This window comes from Diceros bicornis, chromosome 13 (genome assembly GCF_020826845.1).
Source record: "Diceros bicornis minor isolate mBicDic1 chromosome 13, mDicBic1.mat.cur, whole genome shotgun sequence".
Lineage (NCBI taxonomy): Eukaryota > Metazoa > Chordata > Mammalia > Perissodactyla > Rhinocerotidae > Diceros > Diceros bicornis.
The window spans coordinates 42876072-42889567 of record NC_080752.1 but is presented as its reverse complement, the minus strand read 5'-3'; the positions used below and the strand labels follow the sequence as shown (position 1 = coordinate 42889567).

At 43.5% G+C, this 13496-nt stretch overlaps 1 protein-coding gene across 2 annotated transcripts in view; it reads right to left on the bottom strand.

The window, feature by feature from the left end:
- The window catches only part of WDTC1 (WD and tetratricopeptide repeats 1), a 64290-nt gene extending 55968 nt beyond the window's left edge, over positions 1-8322 (bottom strand). For both annotated transcript variants that reach the window (XM_058553353.1, XM_058553355.1), the window contains exon 1: positions 7929-8322. The gene's annotated coding sequence lies outside the window, so the exon portion shown is untranslated. The remainder of the gene's footprint in view (positions 1-7928) is intronic.
- Between the last annotated feature and the right edge of the window lie 5174 nt (positions 8323-13496).

The following is a 13496-nucleotide window of genomic DNA, read 5'->3' as shown; positions in this document are numbered from 1 at the left end:
TCCCACGTACAGCAACTAGAAAGATGTGCAGGTATGACATACAACTATCTACTGGGCTTTGGGGGAAAAAAAATAAATAAATAAAATTATAAAAAAAAAAATCACAAGTGTTGCCTGGGGCCATGGACACTGAAAAGGACGGAACATCTGAGAACTTTCTTGAGTGATAGAAAGGCTCTATATATTGATGGGAGGATAGGTTACATCGGTATTGGGAGTATGGGTTACATGGGTATATCCATTTGTCAAAATTGTATCATCAAGATTAGTGCATTTTAATGTTTGTAAATTTCAACCAAAAAATAGAATGGGAGGTGGAAAGCAGGGGAGATATAGAGGAAACAAGAATGGCAGAATGTTGACAGTTGTTGAAATAGGATGATGAGTTCATGGGGGTTCATTATTCTGTTCTATTTACTTTGTATATATTTGGAATTCTCTCTAATAAAGTTCTTTTAAAAACCCTTCTTTCCTACTATAGAGTCATTCAAAACATGGAAGACTGATTAACGAAATGGAAAACCATCAATCATATATAGTTAGAAAACCAGGTTCAAGACATACACATGGCCATCCCAGCCTTGGGGGAAAAAAACACAAACCAAAAAGTGTACATATCTAGAATGCTATAACAAGAAGGATATGCACCAAAAATGTTATCCAGTGGTCATCTCTCTGGTAGGACAACAGGCAATTATTTTTTTTTTTTCTGTTCCTCTGTATTTCCCAACTATTCTACTGTAAACATTTATTGTTTTTATAATAAGGTAGAAATAGCAGTTAGAAAACAGCTTTGGACTGAAAGAAACTTGAGTTTGAATCTGGCTCTACTACACACTAGGTTGTGTGATATTGGGCAAAATTATTTACCTTCTCTAAGCTCCTGGGTTTTTTTGAACCTGCAATGTAGGTATATGTAATAACATCTATGTCATAGGATTATTTGGAACAGTAAATGAGATAATGCACTATAAAGCACTTAGCACAATACCTGCCATGTGGTAAGCGCTCAAGAAACACTTCAATAAAAACTTTCATCTGTTACATGAGATAATAATAGTACCTACCCCATAGACTGTTAAGAGGGTTACGTGAGATAACTGGCGCACTGTAATACTAAGTGTGAGTGACAGTATTATTTGTAATAAGAAAAAATTGTTTAAGAAAAGCCTCTCTCCAAAAAGTCAAACATAGAGTTGCCATGCAACCCAGAAATTCCACTTGTAGGTATATACCCAAGAGAAATAAAAGTATATGTCCACATGAAAACTTGTAGATGAATGTTCATTCATAGCAGCACTGTTTATAATAGCCCCAAATTAGAAACAACCCAAATGTCCATCAATGGATAAATAAATGTCCATCAATGGATAAATAAAATGTGGTATATCCATGTAATGGAATATTATTCAGCCATAAAAAGGAATACATGCTACAACATGGATGAAACAAAAACATTATGCTACATGAAAGATGCCAGACACAAAAAGCCACATATTGTATGAATCTATTTATATGAAATGTCCAGAACAGGAAAAGCTACAGGGACAGAAAGTAGATTAGTGGTTGCCTAGGATTGAAGGAGAAGATGGGAGTGATGGGGGATAGGTGGTGATGGCTAGAGAGTATGGGTTTCTTTTCGTGGGTGATGCAAATGTTCTGGAATTAGATAGTGGTGACGGTCGCAGAACTTTGTGAATATATTAAAAAGTGCAGAATTGTATACATTAAAAGAGTAGATTTTATGGCATGTGAATTATATTGCAATTATAAAAAACAAAGAAAAGCCCCCAAACTCTGTCTTCTTTTCTCTACCTCAAAATCACAACTTAAGAAAAGAAAATTTAGGGGCTGGCCTGGTGGTGTAGTGGTTAGTTTGCCCACTCTGCTTTGGCGGCCCAGGGTTCGCAGGTTGGGATCCCGGGTGTGGACCTACACACCGCTTATCAAGCCATGCTGTGGCAGCATCCCATATAACGTAGAGGAAGATGGGCACAGATGTTGGCCGAGGGCCAATCTTCCTCAGCAAAAAAGAGGAGGATTGGAAACAGATGTTAGCTCAGGGCTAATCTTCCTCAAAAAAAAAAAAAAAGAAAAGAAAAATTTAGTTCTCACCCTTTCCTTCATCTGTCTCCTACCTTGAACTGTAATTATTTATGTGGCTTTTCTTCCTTAAAAGACTAAAAGCATCCTGAGGGCCAGCTCTTCATCTGATCCAGCTACTGATCCTCCTACATCTCCAAGGAGTGATGTGGGCTTAGCAGGTGCCAATCAATACTTGCTGAAGGAATAACAGCATGACTATCTTGCATATATACAGTGTTTTATACCTATCAGAGTGCTTTTGTTCATCTTTTTAATTTGAACTTCACAACAATCCTATGAGGAAGCTGGAAAGCTATTATCATCCTGATTTAACAAGAGAGAACTGAAGCACAATGCTACGTGGTACTGAGGAAAAGGACTGGACTGGGATCTAGGCTCTTGTGCTCCAGGCCAGGCTCTGCCTCTGACTGGCTGTATGACCCTGAGTGAGGCATTTCCCTCTCTCAGCCTACTTCCGCATCTGTAAAATGAGTGGTAGACTCGGAGATGAGCTGCAAAACCCCTTCCAATGCCACTAGCCTATGATTCTAAGGATGCACTGCTAGGTAGCAGTAGAGTGGAGATGGAACCCAAGTCGTCTGTGTTCTCCATCCTCGGGACATGCTGCCTCCCACTGCAGGGAGGTGCCCCCAGCCTGAGTGATAACTGATCCCCTTTCAACATTCTGAATTATGCAAAAGATGTATGCAAGTTTCCTTTCACTTTCTTTGTGGTGGTTTTCCTACTGGAGCAATCCTATAGAAGAGAAATAAATGCACTTCCAATGCATAAAAGTCACTGGAACTAGCATAATAAAACAAAAACAGTTGGGCTGTGGAGTCCAACAGACCCAAGGTTCAAATCCCAGTTCTGCTACCTACTTTCTGTGTGACATCACTTCTAAACCTCAGTTTCCTAATCTGTAAAACAGGGATGATGCCTACCTTCGCAGAGTGATGAGGAATGCGAAGAGCCACACATGTAAAAAGCCTGACACTGAGGCTGGTAAATAATATTTACTGAACATTCTAAGCATTTTACAATTGTTGCCTGACAGACTACTCATAACAATCTTATGAGATAGGTACCTTTATTGCTCTAATTTTACAGATAAACTGAGGCACAGAAAAGTTAATTTGTCCCAAGTTACTGTTATTAAAGGGAAAGTCAAACTAGATAGTTTAACTCCAGGACCTAGGCTGTTGGCCACTAAAAAATACTTACTGTTACTATCTTTAATTAGACCACGTCCAAACTTTGTCTCTTACCAGCTTAATCCTCAGGATTAAGCTAAGGAATCAAAATCACCTTGACTCTCCTGGTCTCAGACACAAAATTAAGGAGTGCATTTCAGGTTCATGGACTAAGCTGGCACAAGGACAGCATCTGGGAAAGGTATGGTTTGTACGACAGGCCCATTAGCAATGCACTTTTGGAAAAGTTCTTTGCCATCTTTGAGGCTCCTGGCTCAAATGAGTCCACATTTGGGACTTCTCTGTGGAAGTCCATCCTAAGAAATGCTTCACTTTCTGGGAGGCTCTGAATGAAAACTCACCTTCATGTCTTCTCTGCCTGAATGGGTTTGTATTGCCACTTGAGCTTTGTGAAAAATATTCCTTGCTGTTTTCAAAACTTTGCTTTTCAGTGATCATAGCTAATTTATCTGCCTTCTCCTAGTGCCACGATTACTTTCAGGTAGTAGAAGGGAACAGAAAGAGAAAAGGGAGCATATTTTGATAATGCTGTCCTCTCTCACTGTATTTAAGAGCATCCACAGCCTTGGATTTTGGCTTTAACTTGCATCTTTCCAAATCCTACCACAATTTAAGTACCTCTCATAGGGAAGCCTTTGATATGTCACCCTCTAACTTTACTCCTAGCAGAAAGATCAAAGAAAGCTAAGCCAATCAATTTGGAAATGCTTCCTTTCTAATTCAATTGCAGCTGTGTTACATCCAGATGTCTGACTCAAGAGGGAACCAGGTAAGCTATTGGCATCCAAACACTCAGGCCTCAACTGATGAAGCTCCCTGACCAGAAATGCCTGACTTCCATTCTGAGAAAGGCTCCCTAAAAGGTTCAGGGATATGCACAGTTTTCTGCTTTCTGAAAGGAAAATCTGGAAGTTATGAACAAGGACAAAATTTTACCAAGGTCCTGATCCTAACACTACCTCAGAGAGCCCCTGGATAGCTACCTGGGCAAGGTCTGATTCTGCTCCACCCCCCTCCCCAAGAAAATGGGGTTAATACCTCCCCAGATGGCTACAGGAAGGATTAAGGGTTATTATTCTTGGCACACACGGCTGTCACAGCTCTAGCAGTTGTGACCTTGTTCATCCTAAAACAAGACATTAAATATAAAAATGCAAACAGTGATCCCTGAATCTGGTTCTACAGTAGGGTGAGAATTTCCTTTCCACAAGGCCTTTGACACTGCCTCCTGTACTCCAACCTGTTGGCTAAATCCTCCTCTTATTCAGGCCTCAAGTTTTTAAGGTATTAGTCACTAACGCCACAAAGCCCTTCGAGGAGTCGGCAGCTATTATTAATAGCACAAAGAATGAGGCTCAGAACTCTCAGAGTTTCAGTCAGGCCTGAATTCACCTTGACAAGCCAAAGTGGTACCCCTTCACCCCCAAACACAGGCTCTCGAGGGCAATCAGTGAGGTCTAGTGAAAAGCATATATTACATCATTTAGTCCTCAGAAACTCATTGTAATGCAGGTGCTGTCATAAGCCTTATTTCACAGATGAGGAAACTGTAGCTCCAAGAGGACACGTGATTTACCCGAGGTCACACAGCTAAGAAGGTACAGACATAGGTTCAAATGTTAGCCCTACTACTACTAGCTGTGTAACCTCTAGCATATTTTTTAAAACTTTTTGGAGCCTTAGTTTCCTCATTTGTAAAGTGGGGATAATGATAATACCTACCTCACAGGGAATTTCTGAGGATTAAATGAGATATTGTAGGAAAAGTGTCCAGCAAGTGCCTGGCACAAAGTAAGTATTCAATACATGTTAGTTTTTTACAGATTAAAATGACAGAAGTTTGATATCATTTCCACGTAATAAAAGAATTTAAAATAATAAAAGATCACTTAGTCCAATTACCTGCAGAAGTATGAACTCTTCTATCATATCCTTGATAAGAAGTGGCATGGCAAAGCCTCTGCTTGAATACCTCCAATGACGGGTAACTCACTCCCTCACAAGGCAGCCCATTTTGTTTTTAGAAAGCCAAATTCTCTTCTATCAAGCTAATGTCTACCTCTTAGAATTTCTGTCCTTTGATCCTAGTGCTGCTTTCTAGAATCACACAGAGAAAGTCCAGTTCCCTTTCCACATGACAGTTTTTCAAGTATTTGAAGGCAGGTATCGTGTTCCCCCAGGCTTTTAGCTTTGGTCCTTTCAGCTCTTCCTCATGTGTCACAGTCCCAGGGAAGACAGGCCTGGGTTTGAATTCTGATCCTCTCCCTTACTAGCTGTGTTACCTTAAGCAAGTTATTTAACCTCTCTGAATCTGTATCTTCATCTATATAACAGGGAAAATGATTTTCAGTTCACAAGGTAGTCACAAGGGTTAAATTAGGTAAAGTAAAAAGACTACCCAGCATAGAGCCCAACATATACCAGGCCCTCAATAAACGTCAGTCACTTTTCAGGGTATAGTCCAATTAGTAAATATTTCTCTCAAAGTAAATTAGCCAGAATTAAACATAACACCAAGGGATTGGTTTAAGATGGCAACTGCCAGAGCTTGGGTTTTTGAAGAGCTTTCTTCTTAGATAGCTAAAAAGAAAGCACAGCCTACGAGTTATGTGGGTTCATCTACAATGGCAGCCCAAAGACGCACTGGAGAATCTGGAAAGGTGAGGACGAAAGAAGCAAGAAAACAGGATGGATTATTAAACCAGTGACCCAAAAGAAAAGATGAGTATCACCATATTACAGGTTGTCTATGACTCCCTCTCTGAGACCCAGGACTGCATATGCAGACCACATTCCCTAATTCAAAAAGGAGAGAAGAAAAATAAAAATAATTCAAGAATAATTAGAGTCACAGTTCCAGGTCTCCCCAAGAGTTGGGCCCTCAAGATCCACATATGTTTAGCAGGGGGCTTCAAGATCTTCAGTTGTATCCTTCCAGATCCTGAAGTTCAGGTGTGTGAAAACACCCTACATAGGATGTCCCATGAGTCAACACTGAGCTCCTTCTAGCTAGAAAAATTGTCAGCTGTGTGACAACTCTAAAACTCAAAACTGGCAAATCATCAGTGTTAACACCATCACCATAATCATTACACATATTCTCTTTCCTTCAGTGACCCCAAGGGAAGATATCCCAGGCAGAAATACGGATTGTTGTTTAATTATTCTGCAGAGTTGACCCAAAGCACTGCTTCTACAAATTGAGGTGTGACTTGAACATAAGTGCCCCCAAAGGGGTCAAAAGAGGGAAGGACAGCAAGACCCCGGAATTAAAGCAGTATGATCACAAACTATGGCAGAAAAGGTTGTTTCCCACTTGCCACTGAAATACAACAACTTGCACTGAAGAAATCCACTGTTAGTCTCAGACTCAGACCAAAGGAGCCCTACTAGTTACTCCTTGGTTTATGACAGAGGATCTGGTTATTATATTCAATAGCCAATATTCAATTCAATTCAATTAAAAATATAAGAATTATTAGGAAGAACAGGCCAGAACTCAAACCAGAAATAGCCTTAAATAGTTCCTTCACCTTAGTGAACAGAGACTGGCCACTCAAGAAGCACTGTAAGGTACAGAAAAGCTTAGTGCAGGCCACTGGGCATACTTGTGCCCTTGGTGGGGATTTCATAATGTCTTTGAGTCAGGAGGTGCCCTCAGAATAGTTTTCTTCTCCAAACTGTCTCAGGCTTTGTTAAAAGGGAACACTTTACCCTGATCATCTACCCCATCCTTGGGAAGAATGAGGAAGCTACAGCCACCCTACCAGGCTTCTAAACCCTCAACTTGAGAGGAAAACTTTAAAGCTGCTCTACCCCAGGAAGTTAAAGAAAGTCACAGAAGAAATAGTCAAATTAGGCTGTCAGACATTAGTCATAAGTCTCGATACCTCTTTCCTAGAGACCCTAGTAGTACACCTGCAGAGGAGAGCCAGAGGGCACTAACCAAATTCAACCTGGCTGGCAAGGGGGCGTCCCACTGCAGCTTTCAGTAATAAGAATTGGATCCCGCTGGTTTGAAGGCTCTCTTCTAGTCCACACTTCCTATTTACCCTTTGAAGTGGGTACTCACTAGCCGGTTCCCAAGTAAAGGCCCTTTGTACAGGCGCTACAGTCGCCCGGTGGAAACACCTTGGCAGAGTTTAGTTTGGTGCCAGGACGGGCCACTGAAGGCATCTGCGGCTGCCAGAAGCTTGGACACGGACGGACGGACACACACACACACAGAGACAGAGAGAGAGGAAACTAAGAGAGCAGGTCAGGTCAACGTTGCCCTCCCGGCACTTCCACCTGCCCCCTTCTTCCTGAGACCGGCGCCAGATCAGATGTCAAACAAAAACTCCGAAAAAAGTCCCGTGATGGGACGACTTCCACCTCTCTCTCGGCAGAGCCTCCCCCGACGTCCCGGATAGCCCTCTGTCCCCATCCCGCCCCCAACCCACTCTGCCCTCCGCCCCAGCGAGGCCTGCCCCCTCTCGGGACATCCCAGAGTCCCGAAGCGGGCAGGCTCAGGCCCCCGGGCCGGCAGGGCTGGGGCCGGCCCAGAGCGGGCGGCCCGTATGCCGCGGCTGCGGGAGCCGGTCATCGCCTCGGGGCCCGCGGAGGGCAGGGGGCGGCGGCTTCTCGTACCTGTCAGGCCTCTTCCCAGGACCAGCGGCGGCGCAACTTCAGGAGCCCATGTCCGTCCGGGGGGCCCGGCCCCTCTCCCGGGAGCGGGGGAGCGGATCCCGGGGAGGGGGCTGGGGGGCCTGGGCAGCTCTAGCCCCTTCCCATTCTCCCCGCCCGGCGCCTGGCCGGGGCCGGACAGCGCCTCCGCCCGCCCCTGCGCACCGCCTCACACCCGCGCTCACACACACTCACACTCCCTCGCGCGCTCTCACACACGCACTCCCCTCCCTCCTCCTCCTCTGTTTATCTCCTCCAGCTGTCTGGGGACCCAGGAGAAGCCCAGCACCGCGCCTGCGCCACGCAGTCTCCGCCCCCGGCCCGCGCCTCACACCGGCGGCTACGCTACGGAGACAACGCCCGGCCGTTTCCAGAATGGCGAGCCGGGCCCCCCACCCCCCGTGCCCGGTCAACGTCTGCTACCGGTGGCGCCCACTAACCTGCTAGTCGGGAAGCCCCGCACCGCCGCAACCAATCCGCCTCGCCGCTTGCCGGACCGGCAGCCAGTGGGCAGGCGGGAAAGCGGGGCTGAGCCCTGGGGCATCCTGGGAGTCGTAGTTTTTCCCAGTCGAAGAGCTCCTGCAGAGCGGGCTCAGCCCGCCCAGTTGCCATTAGTTACCCGGACGCACCTCCCACCCCACATCCACGTAAAATGCTCCCTCACGTCGCTTCTGGAACACCCCTGCAGGGTCACCCGTTGCCCCCTAGAGCCTGACACAGTCTCCTAAGAGCCTTCTCAAGACTGCATCAGAGACCCTGAATTGCGAGACCCTTATGCTGGGGCCCCAGGGACCCTAGAGCCAAGCCTCAGCTTACTCCTTCCTGCTCTAGGGGGCCGCTGAAGTGGCACGTTCCTCAGTCTTGTCTCCTGGGCCTGAAGGAAGAGCAGAAAAGGGAATCAGTCCTACATCGAGTGGCCTGAAGGGGAGCCAGCTACACACACCTCTGGGAACCCTCAGGCTGATGGGAGAGACAAAGTCCATCTGAGACTGATGGAGGCACTGCTGTTTCCACCTCTGAGGAAAAGAGGGCAGTTCCAGCCTTGTGGAGTCCTAAGTCTGATGGAGGAGACACCTCCTCTCTAAGGAAGTTCCCAAGTGACAAAGGAGGCATCATGCCTAACTTATGAAGGCAGAGACCAGGCCCCACCCCTGAGGAGCCTCAAGTCAGAAAAGGAAGACATTGTCATCTTTTGAGAATGGAAACTTGTCACTCACCCACAGGGTGCCATTTGTCAGATAATAATAATTTGCTTTTATTGAGCATTTACTATGTCAGCAGTGTATTGAGTACAGTTCCTTAGATAGGTACTGTTACTATCTGTGTTTTGCAGAAGAGGAAGCTGAGGCATAAAGAATTTAAAAGCAACTTGCCCAGGGTCACATAGCTGATAGGAACCAAGTTGAGATTCAAACCCAGATCTGCCTGACTCCAGAGTTTGAGCTTTTGAACACTATCTGTCCGTCCAGTGAAAACCAGGCAGCATCCACCCTCAGGAAGGCCTGAATATACATATTTAGCATTTATAGTGTTTGTTTCCTGTTTATCACTCCATGAGTTGCTTGTTTTTTCCTGCTTCTGCTCACATCAAGAGTATGAATTAGTCTGTGAGCTCCCAATGGGTGATTTCTCCCTATTTGGAGGAGTTAGAACCTACCTTTGTGAATTCAGTTTTGTGAAATGCCTTTCTCCTAAAAAATGTTTTGGTCATTCCTCCTGATCTCTCCCCCACAGATGTTCCACTGAATATAAAAAATCATAAACTTTTGGACTAGAAGAAAGCTTTGAGATCATCTATCCATAGCTCCCCAGGTTCAGGCTGAAATCCTGGTTAGGGTCACTGGGTCAATTAAACTGAATAACAGCTAACATTTATTGAACATTTACCATGGGAAATAAGTACTTATTGGTGAATTAAGCAATACTCTCACAAATCACATAGCTAGGAAGTGGTACAGTTGGGATTAAAATCCAGATTATTTTAATCCAAAACCCCCATTTTAAACCCTTGTTCTATGCTGGCAATGTCACAGAGGATCTTAGAAACACCAACAGGAGTATGGGTGATGTTTCTGTGACTCCTAGCACAGTCTCTGGCACATTACAGACACTCAGTAACTATTTGTCATCAGAATGAACTTTTGTTGGGAATGGATGACAGGAATAAGACTATTAATAATAGTTGCAACTACAATTTATTGATTATTTTCTACCGGGAGCTTACTGGTTCTCTCATGCACTCTCTCTCTTCTATGTATATGAATATATATGCATATATGACATATGGATATATGTATATATACATGTATTTATGTACACACACATACATTCACACGCACACTAACTCATTTGATCCTCACAACCACCTCATGAGTTAGGTATTATTCTTACTCCCATTTTACATAGAAGAAACAGAGACTTACAGGAGGATTAAGTTCAGAATCAGACACCCCTCCCAGCTATGGGTGTTTTCAGATCAATTTAAGAGAGAATTTTCTAACCAATAGAGCCGGGCTACTTTGGGAGATTGTGAGCTCTCTGCTTTTGCTAGTATTCAGGTATAGGATGTATAATCCTAGAGTGTTCAGGGTACTCTAGAAGCAATTATTGTACTGTGTAGATATTTAATTAAGTGACAAATTCCAATATTCTCTGATTTGGCTTTTGGAAACAGACAAAGATTATTCAAATAAGTCATGTGGCGATGAATGCAGCTCCTTTTTCTCTCCTAAGAGCATCAGATGATGCCCCATCTGATTAGCTCTGCAGACGTAGTCATAGGTACTACCCTTTTCATCTTCTGATTGGACTTCTGGACAAAGGGAGCGTATTCAACCTAAAATTGAAGATGCTCATATTTTACCACCCAGCAATTCTACTTCTAATAACTTAGAGGAACTGTTGCATGTGTGCACAAGGAGACATGGGCAAGGACACTACTTCTAGCCCTGTTATAGTAGCAAAAACATCAAAACAACCTAACTGTCCTTCTGTAAGGGAATGGTTGGATGAATTGTGGTTTGTTCATACAGTGAAGTACTACACAACCAATTAAATGATTTACATGCTGTCAAGATAGATAAATCTTCAAAACGTAGTAATGAGAGGAAAAAAGGAAGTTGAAAGACGATATATTAAGTATGATATTTATGTAAAATTTAACACAAAAAATACCACATATTACAGATACTTACATATGTAGTGAAATTACAAAAACTTCAATGGGAAAGACATACAGCAGTTTGGGGAGAGTGGTTACCTTGGAGAAAAAGGAAGAAAGAAGAGGTGAGGGATGGGATTTTAGCTATATTTATAACATTTTATTTCTTAAAAGAGAAATTAGAAGTAAATATAACAAAATATTAAACATCACTTTTATCTTGGTGGTTGTATTATTATCTGTACTTTTCTGAATGTTTGAAATAGTTTGTAATTAAGTATTTAAAAATTTTTTAGGGGCCGGCCCAGTGGCTTAGCGGTTAAGTGCGTGCGCTCCTATGCTGGCGGCCCGGGTTCGGATCCTGGGTGCGCACTGACGCACCACTTCTCTGGCCATGCTGAGGCCGCGTCCCACATACAGCAACTGGAAGGATGTGCAGCTATGACATACAACTATCTACTGGGGCTTTGGGGGGAAAATAAATAAATAAATAAATAAATCTAAAAAAAAAAAATTTTTTTTAAAGATTAAATGAGGGGTAAAAATCCATCTTGACATAGACACTAGGCCTGTCTAAAAGTTAAAGGTCCACATCTGTATTGTGGTAATCATTATCATACAAGAATCTCATTGTTTAAAAAAATCAAACCATGGCATAGTGGTTAAGTTTGCGCGCTCTGCGTCAGCAGCCTGGGGTTTGCGGGTTCGGATCCCGGGTGTGGACTTACATACCACTCACTGCCATGCTGTGGCGGCATCCTACATACAAAATAGAGGAAGATGGGCACAGATGTTAGCTCAGGGCCAATCTTCCTCACCAAAAAAAAAAAAAACCCCACAAACAAACCAGGTACTATCTCCTTTGTGTTTCCTTTAGGACTTCTGGGTGTGAAGCCTTTGGGAGTGCAGTCTAGGTCACTGAGAGAAAAGGTTGAAACCCACTGATTTCAGTTAGTCCCTTCATTTTACCAAGGAGAAAACTGTGGCCTAGAACAATTTGGTGACTTGCTGAAAGTCACAAATCGCCAAGGGCCCAAACTGTCCACTCTGGTCCAACTGGTCCATCGAGAGTATCCAAACTCATCTTGGGCACACTGCACCTGTGTTTAAACTGTTCCCTCCTCTTGGAATCACTCTCCCACTCCCATTTATCCTACCGATTTTCTGTTCCTTCTCTAAAACCCTACTTAGCTAGACTAAGAAAGAATTAACCAATCTCACTCCCCAAACTTGGGTCTGAATCTTAGAGTCTAGGGGCCTTAATCTGCTTCCCTGCTCAGCACCCTCTGTTTTCTGCTCAGCACTTCCCAGGAAAGCAAGTGCTCCGTTTCATAGGGCAACATGTGTCCTTGTTTGCACTACTCTCATCATTAGGGAGTTCTTCTTAATAATAAAGCTCTTACTTCCACTTATTTTTCTCAACTTTGTTCTCCGTGGCAACATAGATTTTGTGTATTAAATGACATAATAGTTGTGTCAACCATAAAGGCCTGGGACAGTTTGGTGAGAGGTAGCAGGAGTGATAGTTATAATGATCCCTTTTGCTCTTAAAAAAGCTTCAGACAATGAATACAGCTCTCACGTCCCCACTGAATCTTCTCTGTCCTAAATGAAATGTCTCCATTTCCAATCCAGCCAAAAAAGAAGCAAAGATTGCCACTAGTGGGGACATTGAAGAGACTATGTCAAGGAATCCTATGGCATTTCTAAAAGAAGCATTCCAAAAATGTCTGTGCAGTGATGGCCCCGCTAGAATAGTTAGCAGATCCATTGAGGCTGTTTCCAATTGCAAGTTTACGTAACCTGACCAGAAGTGGCTTTGACACATGAGGTTGAGTTTTCTCACGTACTGAGAAGTAAGTAGGTGATTGTTGTAATTAGCTTAGCTCTTCACAGTAATTCATTTCTATTTTTTCTGCTCCAGCATTCTTAGTTTTCGTTTTCACTGTAGTAACAAAATGGCTGCTGCAGCACCAAGCATCATATCTATGTTCATGGCAAGAAAAATAGGGGGAAAGGGAGCAACACTAGCTGCCTTTTATTAAGAAAGCAAAAGCTTTTTAGAAGCCCCCAACAGTTTTCTGCTTATATCTCACTTGCCGGAACTATGTCTTGTAACTACCTACAAGGTAGGTCTGGAAAAGTCTAGAAAGCAATTATGTACCATTTTCAGTCTCTGTATTTCAAGAGGAGGCAAAGGAAAAGAGATTACTGAATGGATATTGGGCTAGCCAACCAGGAGTATCTGCCATAGAACCTTTCAAGATGATAGTTTTGGGCAGAACTCAGAGTGCCAGGAACAAGCCCAGTTCTAGATGATTAGACTCTCAGTGGAGCCAGGGTTCCCAGTATCAATCAAAATCAGGGGGATG